General features: G+C 34.5%; 1 protein-coding gene across 1 annotated transcript in view; it reads right to left on the bottom strand.

Annotated features, from left to right (window-relative positions):
• Dip-lambda (Dpr-interacting protein lambda) overlaps positions 1 to 6,716 on the bottom strand; it is a 155,918-nt gene extending 149,202 nt beyond the window's left edge. The window contains exon 1 of the mRNA XM_083050786.1: positions 6,103 to 6,716. The gene's annotated coding sequence lies outside the window, so the exon portion shown is untranslated. The remainder of the gene's footprint in view (positions 1 to 6,102) is intronic.
• Between the last annotated feature and the right edge of the window lie 10,792 nt (positions 6,717 to 17,508).

Below are 17,508 nucleotides of genomic sequence, written 5' to 3'. Positions count from 1 at the left end.
CGAAAGGTAGAGAGATTTCGTTCTTTCTAACATCGCGAGAACTGTGTATCTGCGTCACATCTTTAAAGATCGAATGCGCAAGATTTGTAATTAACTCGCGTCAATCTCTGCACGATTGTTTACTCTAAACTTGTTAAATCTGAAGCACTGATTGCACTATTATAAAAAATGTAAAAACAGAATAAAAATTGTGTTTCTATTTAAAACGATGATAAGAAATAAAAATGTATTTTTCAAAGTTATTATATATATCATTTTCCCAGAGAATAAATTGTATATAAGAGAGAAAAAATTATACGATAAAAAAATCTGTTGCTTCAATTATAAATGCATTACTGGAAAATTACTTTTCATTTCTCGTTCGAATACTGGAAAAGACTATCAAAAGTATTAATAGAAAGTCACCCGTGACACGCATGTTGTAAAACTTGGATCACATTGGTTATACTAGAAAAGAATCGATTTATCGGATCAGCGCGAATCTTCAACTCGCATCTCGAATATCAAGGAGGGAACTCAGCTGCTACGTTATTCGGACGCGTCCCCGAGGACCGCGGGCCATCGGCCAAGTCGGTCGCGAGAAATACGGAAAATACGAAGGGCATTAGCGCGCCGGCTGCTACCGGATGTGCAACACGTACGTACGCGTGAATGTGTGCGCGCGCGCACATGGTCGGACGAGCGAGAAGTTTTTCCATCGCTCCGGCGAAAATTGCGTCGAGATGGTTAATGGTCGTCACGGACGGACGGGGCCCATCAGCCATGCCGGAAGAACGCATCCCGAGAACAGCGGACGAGAAATAGGTGGCGGGGAAAAAGGAGGGAGAAAGATATCAGCGCTTCGTTTACCACCACCGAGACCACTTCCTGACCCACGTGGAGAACATTTTCTCGCTCGCGAAACGAAACGGGGGTAACGTTGTAACGATATTCTCTCATCTCGCGGAGGGTTGATAGAGTTGAGAATTCTGGGTTAATTGGTAGAGTAGAATTTCCTGGTTCGCGCGAGCTCTGCAATAATATTTTCAAATATCCTGCGATATTCCATAATTAATTTAAATTCGATATTTGTAGATGTGTGTTTCGCTTCACTATTGCAAAGAAAAAAAAAAAGAATGTGACTGCAATATTTTACTTACTCATTGAAAATTACTTCATTATTATATACAATTGAAGATAATTGAGTATCGGCAATTTTTTATCTAGTGTAAAAAGCAACATCAATACAATATTTAATGCATTTAAAAATTAGTAAGCTTTATTTAGCGTTGAGGAAAAAGAAAGATACTGAAAAAGCGATATAAAAGAAATAAAATTGCGGATTACACGGCCGTGTTTAACGATTTGCATTCGTCCCCGTCCTAAACGGTCGGTCACGCGGTAAGAACGAAACGCGTGGGATTAAATTCAGAATAGATGTAAGCCGCGGAGAGAGAGACAAATGAAAAGGACATCAAGAAAAACGTCTCTCACTCGGTGGATCTTTAAGACGCCCTTTAAGGCGCCCGCGCACTCGTCGTAAGAAAAATAATTAAGAAGCTCGTCGTCGACTTTACGTCCCAGTTGGAAGCTAGCAGTCTACGTCGCGAAAAAAAAATGGAAATAGTGCAGGGACGCTGGCTTGATTATTGTCGGACACCGACGGCGGGTAGTAGCGAGCATCTCAAGAAGAATAGTTAAAATTTAAGGGAATCCGTCTTGCTGCGGTCTGTGAAACGGCGGCGAATATACTAACCGCACGCGCGAAACAATGAATTCGTACTTTAGAATGTAAATGTTTCTCTCATGCGGATTAAGTACGCCGTATGCGAGCATCTCATTAGGATGCTGCAGATAGAGCAAATTTCATTAAGCACGGTCAAAAAAACTACACTGTACTATACGAAAGATTATATATATGTATATATGCAGTATATATATTCGAGCAACACGCGCCTGCAACAAAACACAAAAACCAGTCATAACTTCGTTTCATTTGCGCGAGCGTATTTTCAATGAACGTTTAATTTCGAACGCTATAGAGAGTTTAAAAACTTGTATCTGTTATATTTTGCTCCCTTTTATTGTTTTCTATTTCCGTTCATAGACAATATACTTAATCAGTAACTTTCTCTCTGCGTTTCTCTCTTTTCTATTTTTCTTTATCTTTAGTTCATATCTCTCTCGTTTCAACTTTTATTGCGGCAAATAAGCACAAATATTTAACTGTGGGATAACGAAGCGCTATTATGACCGGGAATAATGCACCGACGTTTACACCTGCGCCTGAAAACGGTATCTAACTCGCTTGCAATTACGCTTGTCTCCTGAGAAATTAAACGCAGCCGCAATAATCGGCCCACAGAGACTTTGCGAACGATACACTTCTGCGCTCGCCGGAAAACTATTTTCCCAGACAGATCGACTGGGATTGCACGTCGTTATACGTTACTGTTATTTGTAACGATCAGACGGTCAGTGGCGTGTTAAAATCGAGAAACACCGCGTTATTCCGCGTCGGTCGAATCGTCGTACGAAAAAGTTACGGCCGCGTGAAATCAGCACGCGGATCGCGCACGCGAAAAATTGGAAAAGCGGCAAACGGCGAAAAGATAGAACCAGGGACGAGCTCTCCGGTCCTATTAGATCTGAAAATACTGCGAACATGTGCTGAATAAGAAACACGAGCTCAGTCGGATTCTCTCGGGAAAATAAAGAAATTAAAGAAAAAAGAAACGCGAGAGAGATGAATGAAATGTAAATGTACTTTCCTCGTACAATCAAAGCAGATTGATGAGTTCATGAAAAAGTTGTATCACATTGAATTCATGAGAACGCGCTCAAATTTCTATTTTCTTTTTTACCTTGTGCTATAATTATTTTTATAATTTACGAAAATAGTTGTAAGTATATAATTTTTTTTAAATTATATTAAATTATACTTCAATCCCATCGCTTTTATATACAACTTTTTTAAAAATAAGAAATTAAAAATGTTAAAGAAATAACTCATTTATTTTATAATAATTTATTCTAACATAATTTATTTTATAATAACTCATTTATTCTATGGATATGAGTGCGAATGTGTGTATGTGTGTGCATATATAGTTATAGTATTGCAGAAAAAGCTTAAAAAGCCATTGACAAAAAATATTTTTGATTGAATGTAGAAAATGCGAATTACAGAGTCATCAACAGGTTCTATAGTAGTCAGCCAAAAGTCATTGGCAGTACTCCAAAGTTCGCGAGAGACATTGGCACACATATGCTCGGAACAAGCGTTGTAGAACAAGAGAAAAAGAAAAGTTTCTTATATATACATTTCTACATAGAAGAAATCGGAAAGCGATCGAAAGAAATCCGTGCATTCGGCGCAGTTGCATCCATTTATGATGCTTCAAGTTTTATCTGGATTCATGCGATTTTATTCTTCGACACTTTAACCCTTCTTACCGCCGTAATGAAAAAATAATGAAGAACGATGGAAAAGAAATAGGATGTGTTTTAAGAGAAATGTGTTGAGTTTTTGATAATAAATTTCTATTAATTAATAGATTTGTAATTTCTGAGTTTTTATAGATATAAAATATAGAGATGAAAATCGAATAAACATATCACAGGTTTAACCGCGTTTAATCTTCTTAAATTGTTTTTATTTATACCATCAATATCTATAACAATAATTTGAATTTGTTTGCTTTGTATCTTAAAAATTGAGAAGTACAATAGCAAAAGCAACACAAAAATATTCGGTGCATATTTTTAACTGACGAATTTGATTACAGTCTATTATCAATATTCATTTATGCGGGATCGATAAATATGTTCGCGCAAGAAATCAGAGTATCTTAAAATCTAATATAGCTGAAGTGAGAAATTCGTAAGTTTTTACTTACTTTTACTAAATGCGCTTACAATAAAGACGAAACGCAACCGAGCTAGTTTCTCTTTAAACATTATTTTTAGCGTTCCATTGGTCGCGGAACTAATGAAATTTTTGTGATAATTTAGTGCGATTCTGTCAAAGAAACATTTGCAACACTTTAGCAAGCATTATGATCAATACTTGGACATATTGTAATCGGACATTCAAGATATATCGGCCAAGATACTACACATCTTTAACAGGTTTCTATTTAAAGTTATCGAAAACCCAGACAATATTTAAAGGGATTATATCAATAATTAGATGAGAAGAATTTATATATACATATATATGTACTCGTATATATATAAAATATACAAAATAGAATTTTTGAATTTTCAATATTAAAATATTCATTATATGTATATAAATATATAAATTTATAAATTTTACATAAACTAAAAATATTAAATTAATATTATTTTAAAGTAATATCTATTTGAAATTAATCAAAGAAGAAAATTATTTATTTTTATATGTATTGTTTTGTAAACTTGCTTTAATTTCCAATTATGTAAAAAGTATAATTATATTCCAAAACATTTCGTTTCATTTCGAGATTAAAAAGTGCAACCTTTTTTTTATATTAATTTTTAATATCTTTAGTATCTTAAGAAGATAGAATTCATAGAATATCGTGAATACGACACTTGTAAGGAAAGGGTTAAGCGTGCGCGTAATTCCCGAGGGCATTTCTTGAAACGCACCGAGCCGGAGAAAGATCATCAACAGGTCGCCGTGCAAAAGCTCGCGTCTCTTCCTTGACGATGTTCCTAACGATGTTTCAACGACTTGATGTTTCAATAAATGATCCCGAAAGATAACTCCTCAATCGGCTATTACCGAATACGAATTTATTCCAATATAACGCTCGGCTTGGGAATACTGAGCGCTATATCGTTTGTAATTCCAACCGGTTAAATGTCTGCGAAAATAATTTCCTTGCAAGAAACACTGCGGAATCTGTGCTATAACGCTAATAATTTTATCCATAATCTTCTACAAAATTATTTTCTTTCTAAGGAATTTAATAAGATAGTGAGTTGCTAATACATTCAATATCCCAGTCTTTTGATTGTGACATTAAAAAAAAACTCATCATCGAGATCGATTTCTAATATTAAGAAAGTGTGAAAAGTATATGATATATATTATTTTAAAGTTTTATTTTTATCCGTAAATTTTTTCAGATAATTCCAATAAATTAAATTAAATTTTTTATAAATTCAATATAAAACGTATATATGAAATTGGCGAAGAAAATTTAATTCCGTTGATTAGAATTTATCTTCAGTGTATTTCTAGAGCGATATAGATAACAATAATATTTAAAAACACATCATCCATTTAATAAATATCCAGAATATTATATACATTAAATGCATTCATTTGAGTCAAATAAATCACGCGAAACAAAGATAAAAATTTTGAAATATAAAATCTATTTTGATGGCAGATGCATAATGCAGTGTGTACTAAAAAAAATTTTATAGCCAGATTTTTACATCTAGTCATCGCTATAAAAAATAACAGGGAACTGTCACCAACTTGTGTGTTTTCGAGCGGTATTTCAAAATACGTTATACATACATATCAGCTTTCGTGCCAACATATGACAAAGTAATTTGTTCTCAATATTGTAAGCACAATATTTAATTATATTTCCCGGTTATTATAGAAAAGTTGATGTAAAAGCATAATAATGAGCTACGATAAAAAATTATATTATCACATATTTCTAAAACAATCTTCCTGAAAAATTTGCTTGGAAGTCTTAATCCTGAACTTTAAAATATATTCTATCGAAATCCGAATAAAATATTCTAAGGGATGCGCGCTGCTTTTGAGTACAGATTTAGGGAATGCAAAATCGATTTTTTCTGAGCAAATATTTGATCGAACGCCGTCTTATTTCCAACCTTTTAACTTTCGCGACATGTAATATCTTGATAATCTCACATCCCAAAAGATCCATTTAAACAAATTAAATTTAAAAACATTCATATATAACTAAAGATTATACTTTTATTCATTCATATTTTTATTTCATCAAAAGCGGGCCTTTAACCGTTTATCATTTAAAGATTAAAACAGCTTCTTGACATTAAACATATGTTCTATATATTCCCGTTAATTTTGTAAAGTTAAAAAAAAAATTTTTTTTGTAAGACCACTTATACGAGAAAAAGACTCACCACATTAGAAGCGCTGCGCTACGATGCGCTGGAACGGCTCTCGCAAACTAGTGCTCCCACTTGAAGGACAAGAATGAAGATAAGGCCGACGACGACAAGGACAAAGGACACCTTACGAATCGCGGTCTCAAAAGCATAGCACTGTCCGCGGACCCGTTTTTGCAATATACACGTACACAACTCTATATACGAGAAGTGCGGGCTGCCGCGCGCGGTTTCGCTCGTGGGGGTGTCGCGGTGCGACTGTAGCACAATCGCTACCCTCTCACGCTCTCACGGTCTCCATCCCTCCGGACCGTCCTCTCCCTCACTCCCGCGACCCTCTTTATCTACCTGACCCCCTCTCTCTCTCTCTCTCTCTCTCGTTCTCTCTCTTTCTCTCCCCTGCTTATCTCATCCCCCTGCTACCTCTCTTTTCTCTTCTCACACTCTCGGGTTCTCTCTCGCTATAATATCCCCACCATCGACTCGTCCAGCCACTCCTGAAGCGGTAAAGTGCCTTTTCGAAACGCACCCCTCGCGGCGATACTTTCCCGCTAACGGAATCGACGCTTTCGGGTTCCGTGAGAGGGTCCGCAGGATCGCCGGCTGCATTGACTGCGCTGACTGCACTGACTAACTCTCTCACACGGGCCGCCGATCTATCGGGCCGGTCGCAAGTTCGGAAAGCTCGCGCATGATCGGCCGATCGGCCCGCGCACCCCTATTCTCGTTCGAGAAATCGCGGCGCGTCGCTCGCTCGTCCTGTCGCTCGTCCTTATGCATCGCACGCATGCGGGTTTTTGACGCGGCGAGAGAGAGCTCCGGGATATCACGTGTTGCTGGCATGGGAAGTCGCCGAATGCCGGATGCGCGACATTGAGGAGAGGAAGAAACGAGAGAGTGGGTCGTGACCGCGAGCATCTGTACCGTCTCTCGACTGCGGTGGTTTTACCTCTTATTAGTCTCTTATTTTCGACGCTGCATCTCGTATAACTTTATCTCACATTTAAAGCTTTAAAATTTTATCATTAACTTTTGCATTTTTTTGGACATAGAGTCGATTAAGATTAAAATTTAAAATTTCTTTGATTTTTTTCTGTTTTCCTAATTAGTAGACTTTTTCTTTTTAAACATTCATGAAATACCTAGATTTTGTTAATTAATATTGCAATTACAAATATTTCTACAATGAAATAAATGCGATTCTCTTTCTCTCTCTTAAATGTTTTAATTAATATACTATAATATATACTGTAATTAATTTTATATCAAGTATTCTGTCAAACATATATAAATATCTGAAAAAATAAGAAAATGGAATCTATAACATTTCTTGAAGGAAACTTCCATTTGTCGTGGCCTTTACAGTTCAGTTTTGTACACGAGCACGCGAGCTCGGTGCATTTAATAACATTATTCAGTCGCATGCTGCGGAAGAAAAGCGAAGTTTCGTGAAATTATTATTATTTCCAGAGGAATGCCACCACTAACAACTGTACATGCGCGCGCACGCACACGAAATATCTTATTACGGCAGGTGTTCGAGGCCGTGTTCGTAACTTTCTCCTTCGAATTCCATTAACTTTGCGCGAAAATTCCGGAAACGTTTCAGGAAAATTCTTCCAACGAAATAATTGCCGTTCTCGCGATATCGCGGGGAATCTCGGCCGCGTGCCGGAAGCGTGCTCGGAGAAAGAGAAAAAGAGCGGGAAAGAGAAAGAGAACGAGAGGAAGAACGTATATTATTTTTCGTTATACTAGCCATACGACTATAATGCGTGGTACACTCTGCATGGATCCCATATACGTCGCAATAAATATCAAAGTGCTTTCTAAGCTATGCTATACTCAACATGAAATGGAAAGATTTATAGCATGATTGTAATTCGAATAAAAATAATCATACGTGAATATGACAATAATTGATATTGGACAAAATCTTGGTTAATTATAAAATGTTCGATATACGTTATTTTATATATTAAAATTATTCATATTTTATAAGAGAGACACAACACTTTATTGTAAATATTATATAATTATTATGCCTCCGCTATAATCAATAAATTTTTAAACTAATAACGTAATAGTTATCACATTAATAATGTTGGATATAAAAGAGAAAAATGCCATAAAATCGCGTTTAATTCCGAACAAAGAAACGAAACGCAAACGCAAACGTCCATCGTGGGTACCGTCGGTTTTTCTCATTCGAACGATTTTAACCAGCGTATTCATCGAGCAGATAAATCACGCATCTCTTCGCACCGAGAAGCTCGCGGCATGATGGATGGATGCTCGCGGATAAATGTAGACTTGTGTCATCGCAGGACGATAGGAGAAAGTTCGGCATTCGTCGACGGGAAACACGATGAAACAGAAACGCATGGCAGGGATTGCACCCGTTCATGAGAAACTTTAAGAAGACCGAGAGAAGGAAGGAAGAAAGCTCGTTAAAAGTTTAACTCATCCCATCAACTTGTCTCCCGAGTCCACGTCGAATATCACTGACAGGGTACCACGTTACAGGATAAACAAATGTTCCCGTTATATTTATTCCTCGTTAGATTGATCGAAATCTCGTATATAAGATCGCAAATTATAGTAAGAACGATATAATTATTTTCTCTATTTTAAAAATTGGATTTAATCTGATATAATCGTATTTGTTTGCATAAATATATGACAAAAAATTAAAAAACAAAGAATATTCAAGAATAAAAATAAATCCTCTTTTAAATCTCTTATTAGTAAAAAAAAATATATCATTCAAATCTTAATATGACTCTTTCAATCACACGTATAATAAATAAAAATTTTCTCTCTTTTCTCTAGATAAAAATAACACTAATTATATTAATTTTTTTTCTTAGAAGATATAATTTTCAATTATTGTTTTCATTTTTGTAAGAATTTTATCTTTATCGATTGCCGTTGTTGATTAAGCTTTAGCGCGAACAGTTTGCGTGCCATAGGACAAACAAATATTTGTCTTAAATTCTCCGTTACATTTATGTATCCTCCATGCATTATCGGAGGTGCGTGCACGGGGTGTGCCTAATGCACCGCGTCTATCGCGGATAGAGCAGTTCGTTGCGCAGAATTATATTTACGCCATAACGCGTGTGCGTTTAAAGTTTCGCAGGTAAACGGGATCGATCGGCGAACTTCCGACGATAACTACTGTAGACCGAGAATTTAATTAAATCGATTATTGCGAGAACGCCGTGCAATAAGAGAACGCAGAGTGGAACAGAATATTTCATGGAAAATTTCAAAGCAATATTTAATTCCTGCTCAATGAATGTTTACTCGCGTTCACAATGTTTATTTAAACAAGAGCAATTTAGAATTAATATTACAAATTCTTTAAAGATATCTAATAAAATCACTTATTCTATATATATGTACAAGGCTTTTCAAAATGATTATTTGGAAACTTTCATTGACGAATATTTCATTGTCCCTTGGGATAAATAGACGTAACTTTTACATCCGCTTAAATGGCCCATATGTATGCACGTCATTTTCCATATTTACGCAATCTATTTCAAAGTTTATCAAATAGTCAACAGATACACATTCGAAAAGAGCTTGTCTGTTCTTGTTTCATCAACGTCTCGTACTTTCTTTTCTTTCTTATTAATGTCGCTCGAGATGTTCTTCTTCCAGCAAACATTCTAATATTTTTATATTAATATTTTACTACATATCGTATCGTACTGTGTCAATGAATAGCATATTGTTTTATACTATCTTATCACTAGAAAAGAGCGATGACAGGTAAACTGCATTCTCTCCCAAGAGAAATGTAACATATGAATGTACATATAAGAATTATTTATGACCAAGCAAGCGCAAGCATTTCACGATAGTTTAACAAACATCGCAGAATGTACGACTATGTTATTGAGTATCTAAGTATATCCCATTTTAACGGAGAATTCTTATAGCTTCATTTACCATTGAAAAAAAACCTGTTTCTAAAGATAAATCTTAATCTCTGTATTCAGATTTTAGCTATCGTGTGACAAACTTGTTTCAGATATTATAATTTTAGTATATTTATTTATGTAAGAATATTGCATTAAGAAAATATATATAATAAACCAAAACAATTTTAAGTCAAGCTTCTAAAAACGCTACGTAAATTAATTTCTTTGAATTATAACAATTTACGACACAATATTTGGCATTCATCTATTTCTACATAAAATTATCTTAATTTAGTTGAATAATTTTTATTTATTAAGAACTTTTAAATATTTCTTATTTCGTAATTATAAAAATAATTTCAGCAGAATGGAGCAAAATAATATTAGTTATATGTCATTCATTTATAACAGAGTCACTTTTCGATTCGCTTCGTTTTCACACTTGACTTTACCTCATCGTACGAATAGAAACGATTCGAGTCACGACACGATCGAAGTCTCGTAAAAAATGCGCACTTCATAAACGCCAGTGATACGACTTTCCTAATCGAAAAAGTGCGGAGAGGAAATCAAGGCCCTCCGTTCTATCCCACGATCCTTTGTTTCGGCGAGATTTTCGGCGAGTAAAAGCACACTCCCCCCTCTTTCTCTCTTTTTTATCGCTACTTTCCTCTTTCTCTCTGTGATATCACACCGACATTCTTTTCCAGGGAGGACGCGCGTTCGATATTAGGAAATACCTCCTGCCAATTTCCCATGTTATATAAGGTAAATGTATTCCCTTACGAAGACCGAAGGCCTTCCTGACATACTCTCTTTACGCGCGTGAATCGATTTTACTTCGAGAATTTTTATATATTTAGATGAGAGAGAAGTGTGAAAAAAATTATTCCACTAAAAGTGTTACCCTTTACGCGCCGACTTTTCTCATTCAAGCTGAATAGACCAATATTGGTAATGAAGTAATAGATCGGTCTAATGAATACGATAAGAATGAAGATTTTCTTTAACTTAACCGTACGAGAACGTAATTTCCTTAGCTCCAAAAAAAATTCAAACGGAATTAAGTTATTGGATATTGATTCTTGTTTCGACACGCGCGCGATGCGACTCGCTTCATAACGTATCTGGCCTATGCAAATGCTGGAAATAGTATCGGCCGAATTATGCGAGTTACTGGGAACGCGGGCGTTAGATTGCAGAAATAGTTTGCAAATTCAGGTTCGGTTGTGAACGGTCGTGTAGAATAATATATTGCAAACGCGCGGCAATAGAACAGTAACGAAGATTATTATAGTCATCTTCATATACGTATACGTATATGTACATTTACATATACATATCACTAGTAACTAGTTGATAAGCGTTTCTTACATATCTACCAACTGTCATAATTGCTAATTGTTAAATTAAAAATCGATAATCCTATCTCATGCATCTTCTTATTTCTTATAGTATCTTTTATCAATCCAAAATTCTCTTACAAAATTTAATTGACATAGTATATTTTCGATTTATAAAGTTTTGACAATTAAATATTTTAGCAATATTTTTCGAGTCAAGAGACTCTGTTAGATCTTAAAACTAACCAAGTAGTTTGTGTATATTAATTTTGAATGAAAAATATACGTATATCATCATTCAACGCGGAAAAAAGTAATGTTTATTATATATTATTCTTAAGATATAAAATTCGCATTTGAACACTATATGAACGGTTATTTTTATACGGGCGTTAGCTACACTATCACTCCCATATAATTAAATGTATGTGGTTACGAAAGATTTCGAGACACGTTCGAAATCAGTGTAGACGACGTAGCCGTAGGATAGGCGTGGTATATAAAATAAAGAATTACCCCGGGCGCTCGTCTATCGGCCAGCAATATCAGTGGAAATTGAAATAGTCGTGATATTTCCTTGAGAGGTGAGAGCACACGGAGGGCGAGAGTAAGAGAAGCAACGGCGAGACGGTGCGATGAGGGTGACGCGGGGAAATAATAAAAGACGGCGGAATGGGGTTTTTGCGGTACACACGGCCACGAGACGACGACGCCGCGGGAAAAATAGAGACGTGTTAGTTCGCTCTCTCGTCGTCGCTCTACAATCAGATTTCTTAGCGCGCCGCTCCATCAGAAGCGCCGATACTCAAACCCCTTTGTCGCGATTGGGGTAAAAGCGGGCGCTATTGGATGACAATGACGACGTCGAGACAAAGGAAACGAGCGACTTTCCGCGATGAGAAACGGACATCGAACGAAGATCGAACGATGGAATATACTGTGGGTGTGACTATTTTCGAAGGAAGGAACATTGTCGTCCGAAAGTATGTGATATTATAACTTTCAATTTCAAATATATAATAATCCAAACCACTATCTGTGTGTTGTGTATTCACAAATTAACAAAAATAAATTTTTTACATACTCTGTTAATAATGATACATTAACGAGCACGAATACTGCTCGGTGTAAAATTAGAACATCATAATTGCAATTAATTATTGCATTCTATATTTGATAATAATCTGATTTCATTATTAAGTACCATACTATATAATTCAACTTAAAATTTATCGTATTTGTTAATTTACAAATATTCATTACTTAGTTTTACTTTCTTTCACTTTGGGATTAATTTGTATACTTAATTAATTAACGCAATTAATTTTTCTATTTTTTATTACGATATATAAAAGATATATTTATAATTACTTTATATGTGTAGTCTTAAATCGTTAATTTTATTTTTGTCTTAATAATTCGCCAAAAAAGCACTTTGGGGTAAAACATGAGGGTAATATTGTGGTACGAAGTAGCGAAGTCGAACTAAAGTGGCCAATTAACGCGTAATATTTGTTTGAAAATCTTTACTATTCTCTATAAATTACGGTTGGTATCTTGGCAATAAGATGAAAACGGTCGAAATTAAGGAGAACTGCTTCGGCATCCTCGAAATATGAAACTGTAGAAGGAGTAACTGAGATTGGCGGTACGTGTTCCGCGCATTTGCAATTACATTGGGTTCTGCATATTCATCGCACGTGAATTTGAATTCAAGAATATATACGGCGAAAGTATTTTTGTGCCTTTCAAAGAAACCTCTACTATAACTAAATGGTTCCAGTGGATCTAATATTAAGCAACGGGAGAGAGAGAGAACGCATCGAGAATGTGATACGAAATTCACGTTTATATAAGAAACAGAGGATCGAATTAATAGAATATTTATAGAGTGACCGTTCTAAAAATTTAATTTAAAAATTTTCCATTCATAAACATATATGGCAAATTCTTTTCGGATAAATGTCACCAGTCTTGTTATTATTAATGAATATTAATTAACATGTATATTAATTTCGAAACAGTTTCTGTTCCGTCGAAATCGCTGCAGTCTGTCATCAATTTCCAATGCATCGATGCTATTTATCGAACAGGGAGTAAGCTCCTTTGTAAAATGCGCACTTATCGAAGCCGCACAATAGTGTGTGGGAGAGTCCGTAAACCAGGCCGCCGAGGGGTATCGAGAGAGACCGGGTAAGTTTAATATTACTATCAGAACATCGTCTACAAGTCCTGCGGGGCAAGTTGCGGTCTGACGCTCGACGTACGAACTCTTGTCACAGGATTCAACTTCCGCGGGTTGGTCGGAGCGTGACGCCGTAAGCGCGCACGCCCGCTCGAAAAACAGACAAAAAAGAAAACGAGAGCAGAGACAGAAAGACGAAGGGACCGAGTAAAATAGCGCATGTATGCGAAAATGTGAACGATACTCAGCTGAGAGAAAGAGGAAGAGAGAGAGAGAGAGGAAGAGAGAAAGAGAAAGAGGAAGAGAAAGAGAGAGAAAAGCGGCTTCTTTCACCACAGCGCGTCCTGTCCGGTAGAAACTCACAGGAACGACTGTGTTTGCATAGTTGTCCTGTTTACATTCGCCCCAGAATTCCGCCCTGCGGGATTACGCGCGGATAGCGCAATGCCCGCGAGCTGGGAAAAGAGCGTCGACGACTGTTTAGCGTCTCACCTCAAACAGGACTCGCGAAAAGTGCTCGATTTTCCGTTAATTCCACCATTGTTACATGAACGATTCGCTTTAATCCTCAACAGTCATCATAAATTTTGTTTTCGCGGTATTTAGTTTTTATATAATTCCATTTAAAAAAAATGCAAATAGATAATTAAAAAATGTAATATTTGAAATTATTTATATATATATATATATATATTTTTTCACACACATACACACACACATTAAACTTTACTTTATTAAACTTTTAAATTTAAGGCTTAGTTTTAAAGATACATGTAGGTACTTCACAGATTTTTAACTATCAAGATATTTTTTATAAAAACGTTGAAACTTCATAAACTTTGAAAAAAGTAGGATCCAAAAAATCAACACACTATAAATTTGCTGGAGAATATTTTTTTTGTCCTCGATACTTTCAGTTAATCTAGAGAGCTGATACATATGGAAAATATATATACATATATGTATACGGCAAGTTGCTGCAAGCAGAGGAGTCTGATTAAAACGTAAATAGCTATCATCTCAAGAAACATGTTTTTGCTGAAAGTTTAATTAAAAAGAGGAAAAAACCATTTTGGTGGCGAAAAGGATTAAAGGAAGGTTGTAGCAAGCGGGAATACTTTGTGGTAAGAACCGAGAGCTTGTTAGATTTTGCGACATTTTTAGATTAAGTACATCGCCACGTTATCAAGCAATAGTAAGATAAAAATGAAAAACTAGCACTGGAAACTACAGTTCGAGTTTATTAATAAAATCAAAATCTGGAATATTTTAATGGTACATCAATTAAAAGAGGTCGCGTAAGCCTTTTATCATGCCCTAATTTAAAGAGAGTTAGAATTTAATTAAACTAGATAATTTTGTATTAATATAATGACACTATTTCATATCATATATAAAAAAAAAAATATGACAGATTAAGTATTTAATTATTTATCAATAATAAATTATATAATAACAATTATAATGTTAAAAATGCTTTTAAATAAATAGAGAAATTATTTCTCTCAAAACGTACAATTCCAGTTTTCGTTAGTCTTTATAAATAAGTAAAATAATAAAAATGTGTGTATATATAATATTATAGTATAGTACTTAAGAAATAATAAATATATATAAGTCACAAAAATACAATTTTTTAAATTATAAAAGACTGAGAGAGAGAGAAAGAAAAAGAAAGAGAGAAATATCTCTCTAATCTTTTAAGTATTATTTGAAATATCGTGCGTTATGCAATTCAATTTAAATAATATATAATATATATATATCAAAAATTTTCGTTAAATATCTATCCATTTCAAATGTGTGTATTTTCACATAATAAATATAATTATTATACTCCGATATATCAATCATTTTTACACAGATATATGTATATACACTAGCGGATCCTGACGTCGATAATGGGGGGGGGGTTTTGCAAAATTATTTTATTTAATATTTTTCGTTTCATGATTAGCTTTTATTCCAGGATCAACGACGTCGATAGCTCTTTAATGTTTGTTTTTCTTTATTTATATTTTTTAAACAAATTCAACCAAACTGTTTCTTTTAATTTGCAAAGGGGGGTTAACTCCCCCCTCAGGATCCGCCAGTGTATATATATATATATATTATATAGATATAAAGAATTTCTCGCCTAATTATTTTCATGCAACGAAATTATCTCATTATTTCGTCCTATGTCTGACTTAATCTATACTTAACTCCTTGAATGCGTAATGAGTATAATTTACAATGTATCTTATACATACATATTGTATATATTATATAGATATAAAGAATTTCGCCTAATTATTTTCGTGCAACGAAATTATCTCATCATTTCGTCCTATGTCTGACTTAATCTAAACTTAACTCCTTGAATGCGTAATGAGTATAATTTACAGTGTATCTTATACTTATATATATATATATATATATATAAAATATATATATAAAATATATATATATATAAAAGTATAAGATACACTGTAAATTATACTCATTACGCATTCAAGGAGTTAAGTTTAGATTAAGTCAGACATAGGACGAAATAATGAGATAATTTCGTTGCATGAAAATAATTAGGCGAAATTCTTTATATATACATATATATATAATATATACAATATGTATGTATAAGATACACTGTAAATTATACTCATTACGCATTCAAAGAGTTAAGTTTAGATTAAGTCAGACATACGACAAAATGATGAGATAATTTCATGCACGAAAATAATTAGGCGAAAAATTCTTTATATATGTATATATATAATATATACAATATGTATGTATAAGATACACTGGAAATTATACTCATTACGCATTCAAGGAGTTAAGTTTAGATTAAGTCAGACATAGGACGAAATGATGAGATAATTTCGTTGCACGAAAATAATCAGGAGAAATTCTTTATATCTATATAATATATACAATATGTATGTATAAGATACACTGTAAATTATACTCATTACGCATTCAAGGAATTAAGTATAGATTTAGTCAGACATAGGACGAAATGATGAGATAATTTTGTTGTACGAAAATAATTAGGCGAAATTCTTTGTATCTATATAATATATATTATATAGATATAATATATATTATATAATATATATTATATAAATATAAAGAATTTCACCTAATTATTTTCGTACAACAATGCAATGAAATTATCTCATCATTTCGTCCTATGTCTGACTTAATCTATACTTAACTCCTTGAATGCGTAATGCGTATAATTTACAGTGTATCTTATACTTATATATACATATACATATAGCGAATCCTGACGTCGATAGCTCTTTAATGTTTGTTTTTCTTTATTTATATTTTTTAAACAAATTCAGCAAAACTGTTTCTTTTAATTTGCAAGGGGGGGGTTTTAACCCCCCCCCCCAGGATCCGCCAGTGTGTATATACATATAAATTCAGAGTAATTTTTCTCATACTCCTCGATCTTCTTTCATAATACCGCGGTAGAGCTTCAAGTGTAAAAACGAATTTTTATGCACATTACTCAAAATGGACGTCACACATGACTGTAATCGAGACGCATTTATAAAACAAGACCGTGCTCGAGAATTAATGCCTATCGTTACGTCGTTTACGCAGAAGAGCGTCATGCATTTTTCATTTCGCCGCGCAGATTTTCCTTACACGAGATTACTCCGGTTCACTCTCTTTACCGAACTTTCCACGACGCGACGGCCGCCTAGAGCACGTTAATTCAGTTCTCTCTGCACTTTATACGATAAAAGCTCCGTCGCGATATTCGCCTTGCACCTTACACGAGGCAAGACGCGGACCTCTCCGCTCAGCTTTTTCCTAGCGATCGTATATGTTACACACGCTCCCATGCACATAAGTTCGAAAAAGCTCCAGATATGTACTGAGTGTCTCAGAAATTGTGTATTTTTTCTGCATTTTTCCTTCAACAAAGAGCTTATTACTTCAATAATTCATAATTTTTTAATTC

The sequence above is a fragment of the Prenolepis imparis genome, unplaced genomic scaffold (assembly GCF_030444845.1).
Source record: "Prenolepis imparis isolate NDT839.2.m4 unplaced genomic scaffold, iyPreImpa1.0 SCAF_1, whole genome shotgun sequence".
Taxonomy (NCBI): Eukaryota; Metazoa; Arthropoda; class Insecta; order Hymenoptera; family Formicidae; genus Prenolepis; species Prenolepis imparis.
This window is presented reverse-complemented; position numbering and strand designations above follow the sequence as displayed.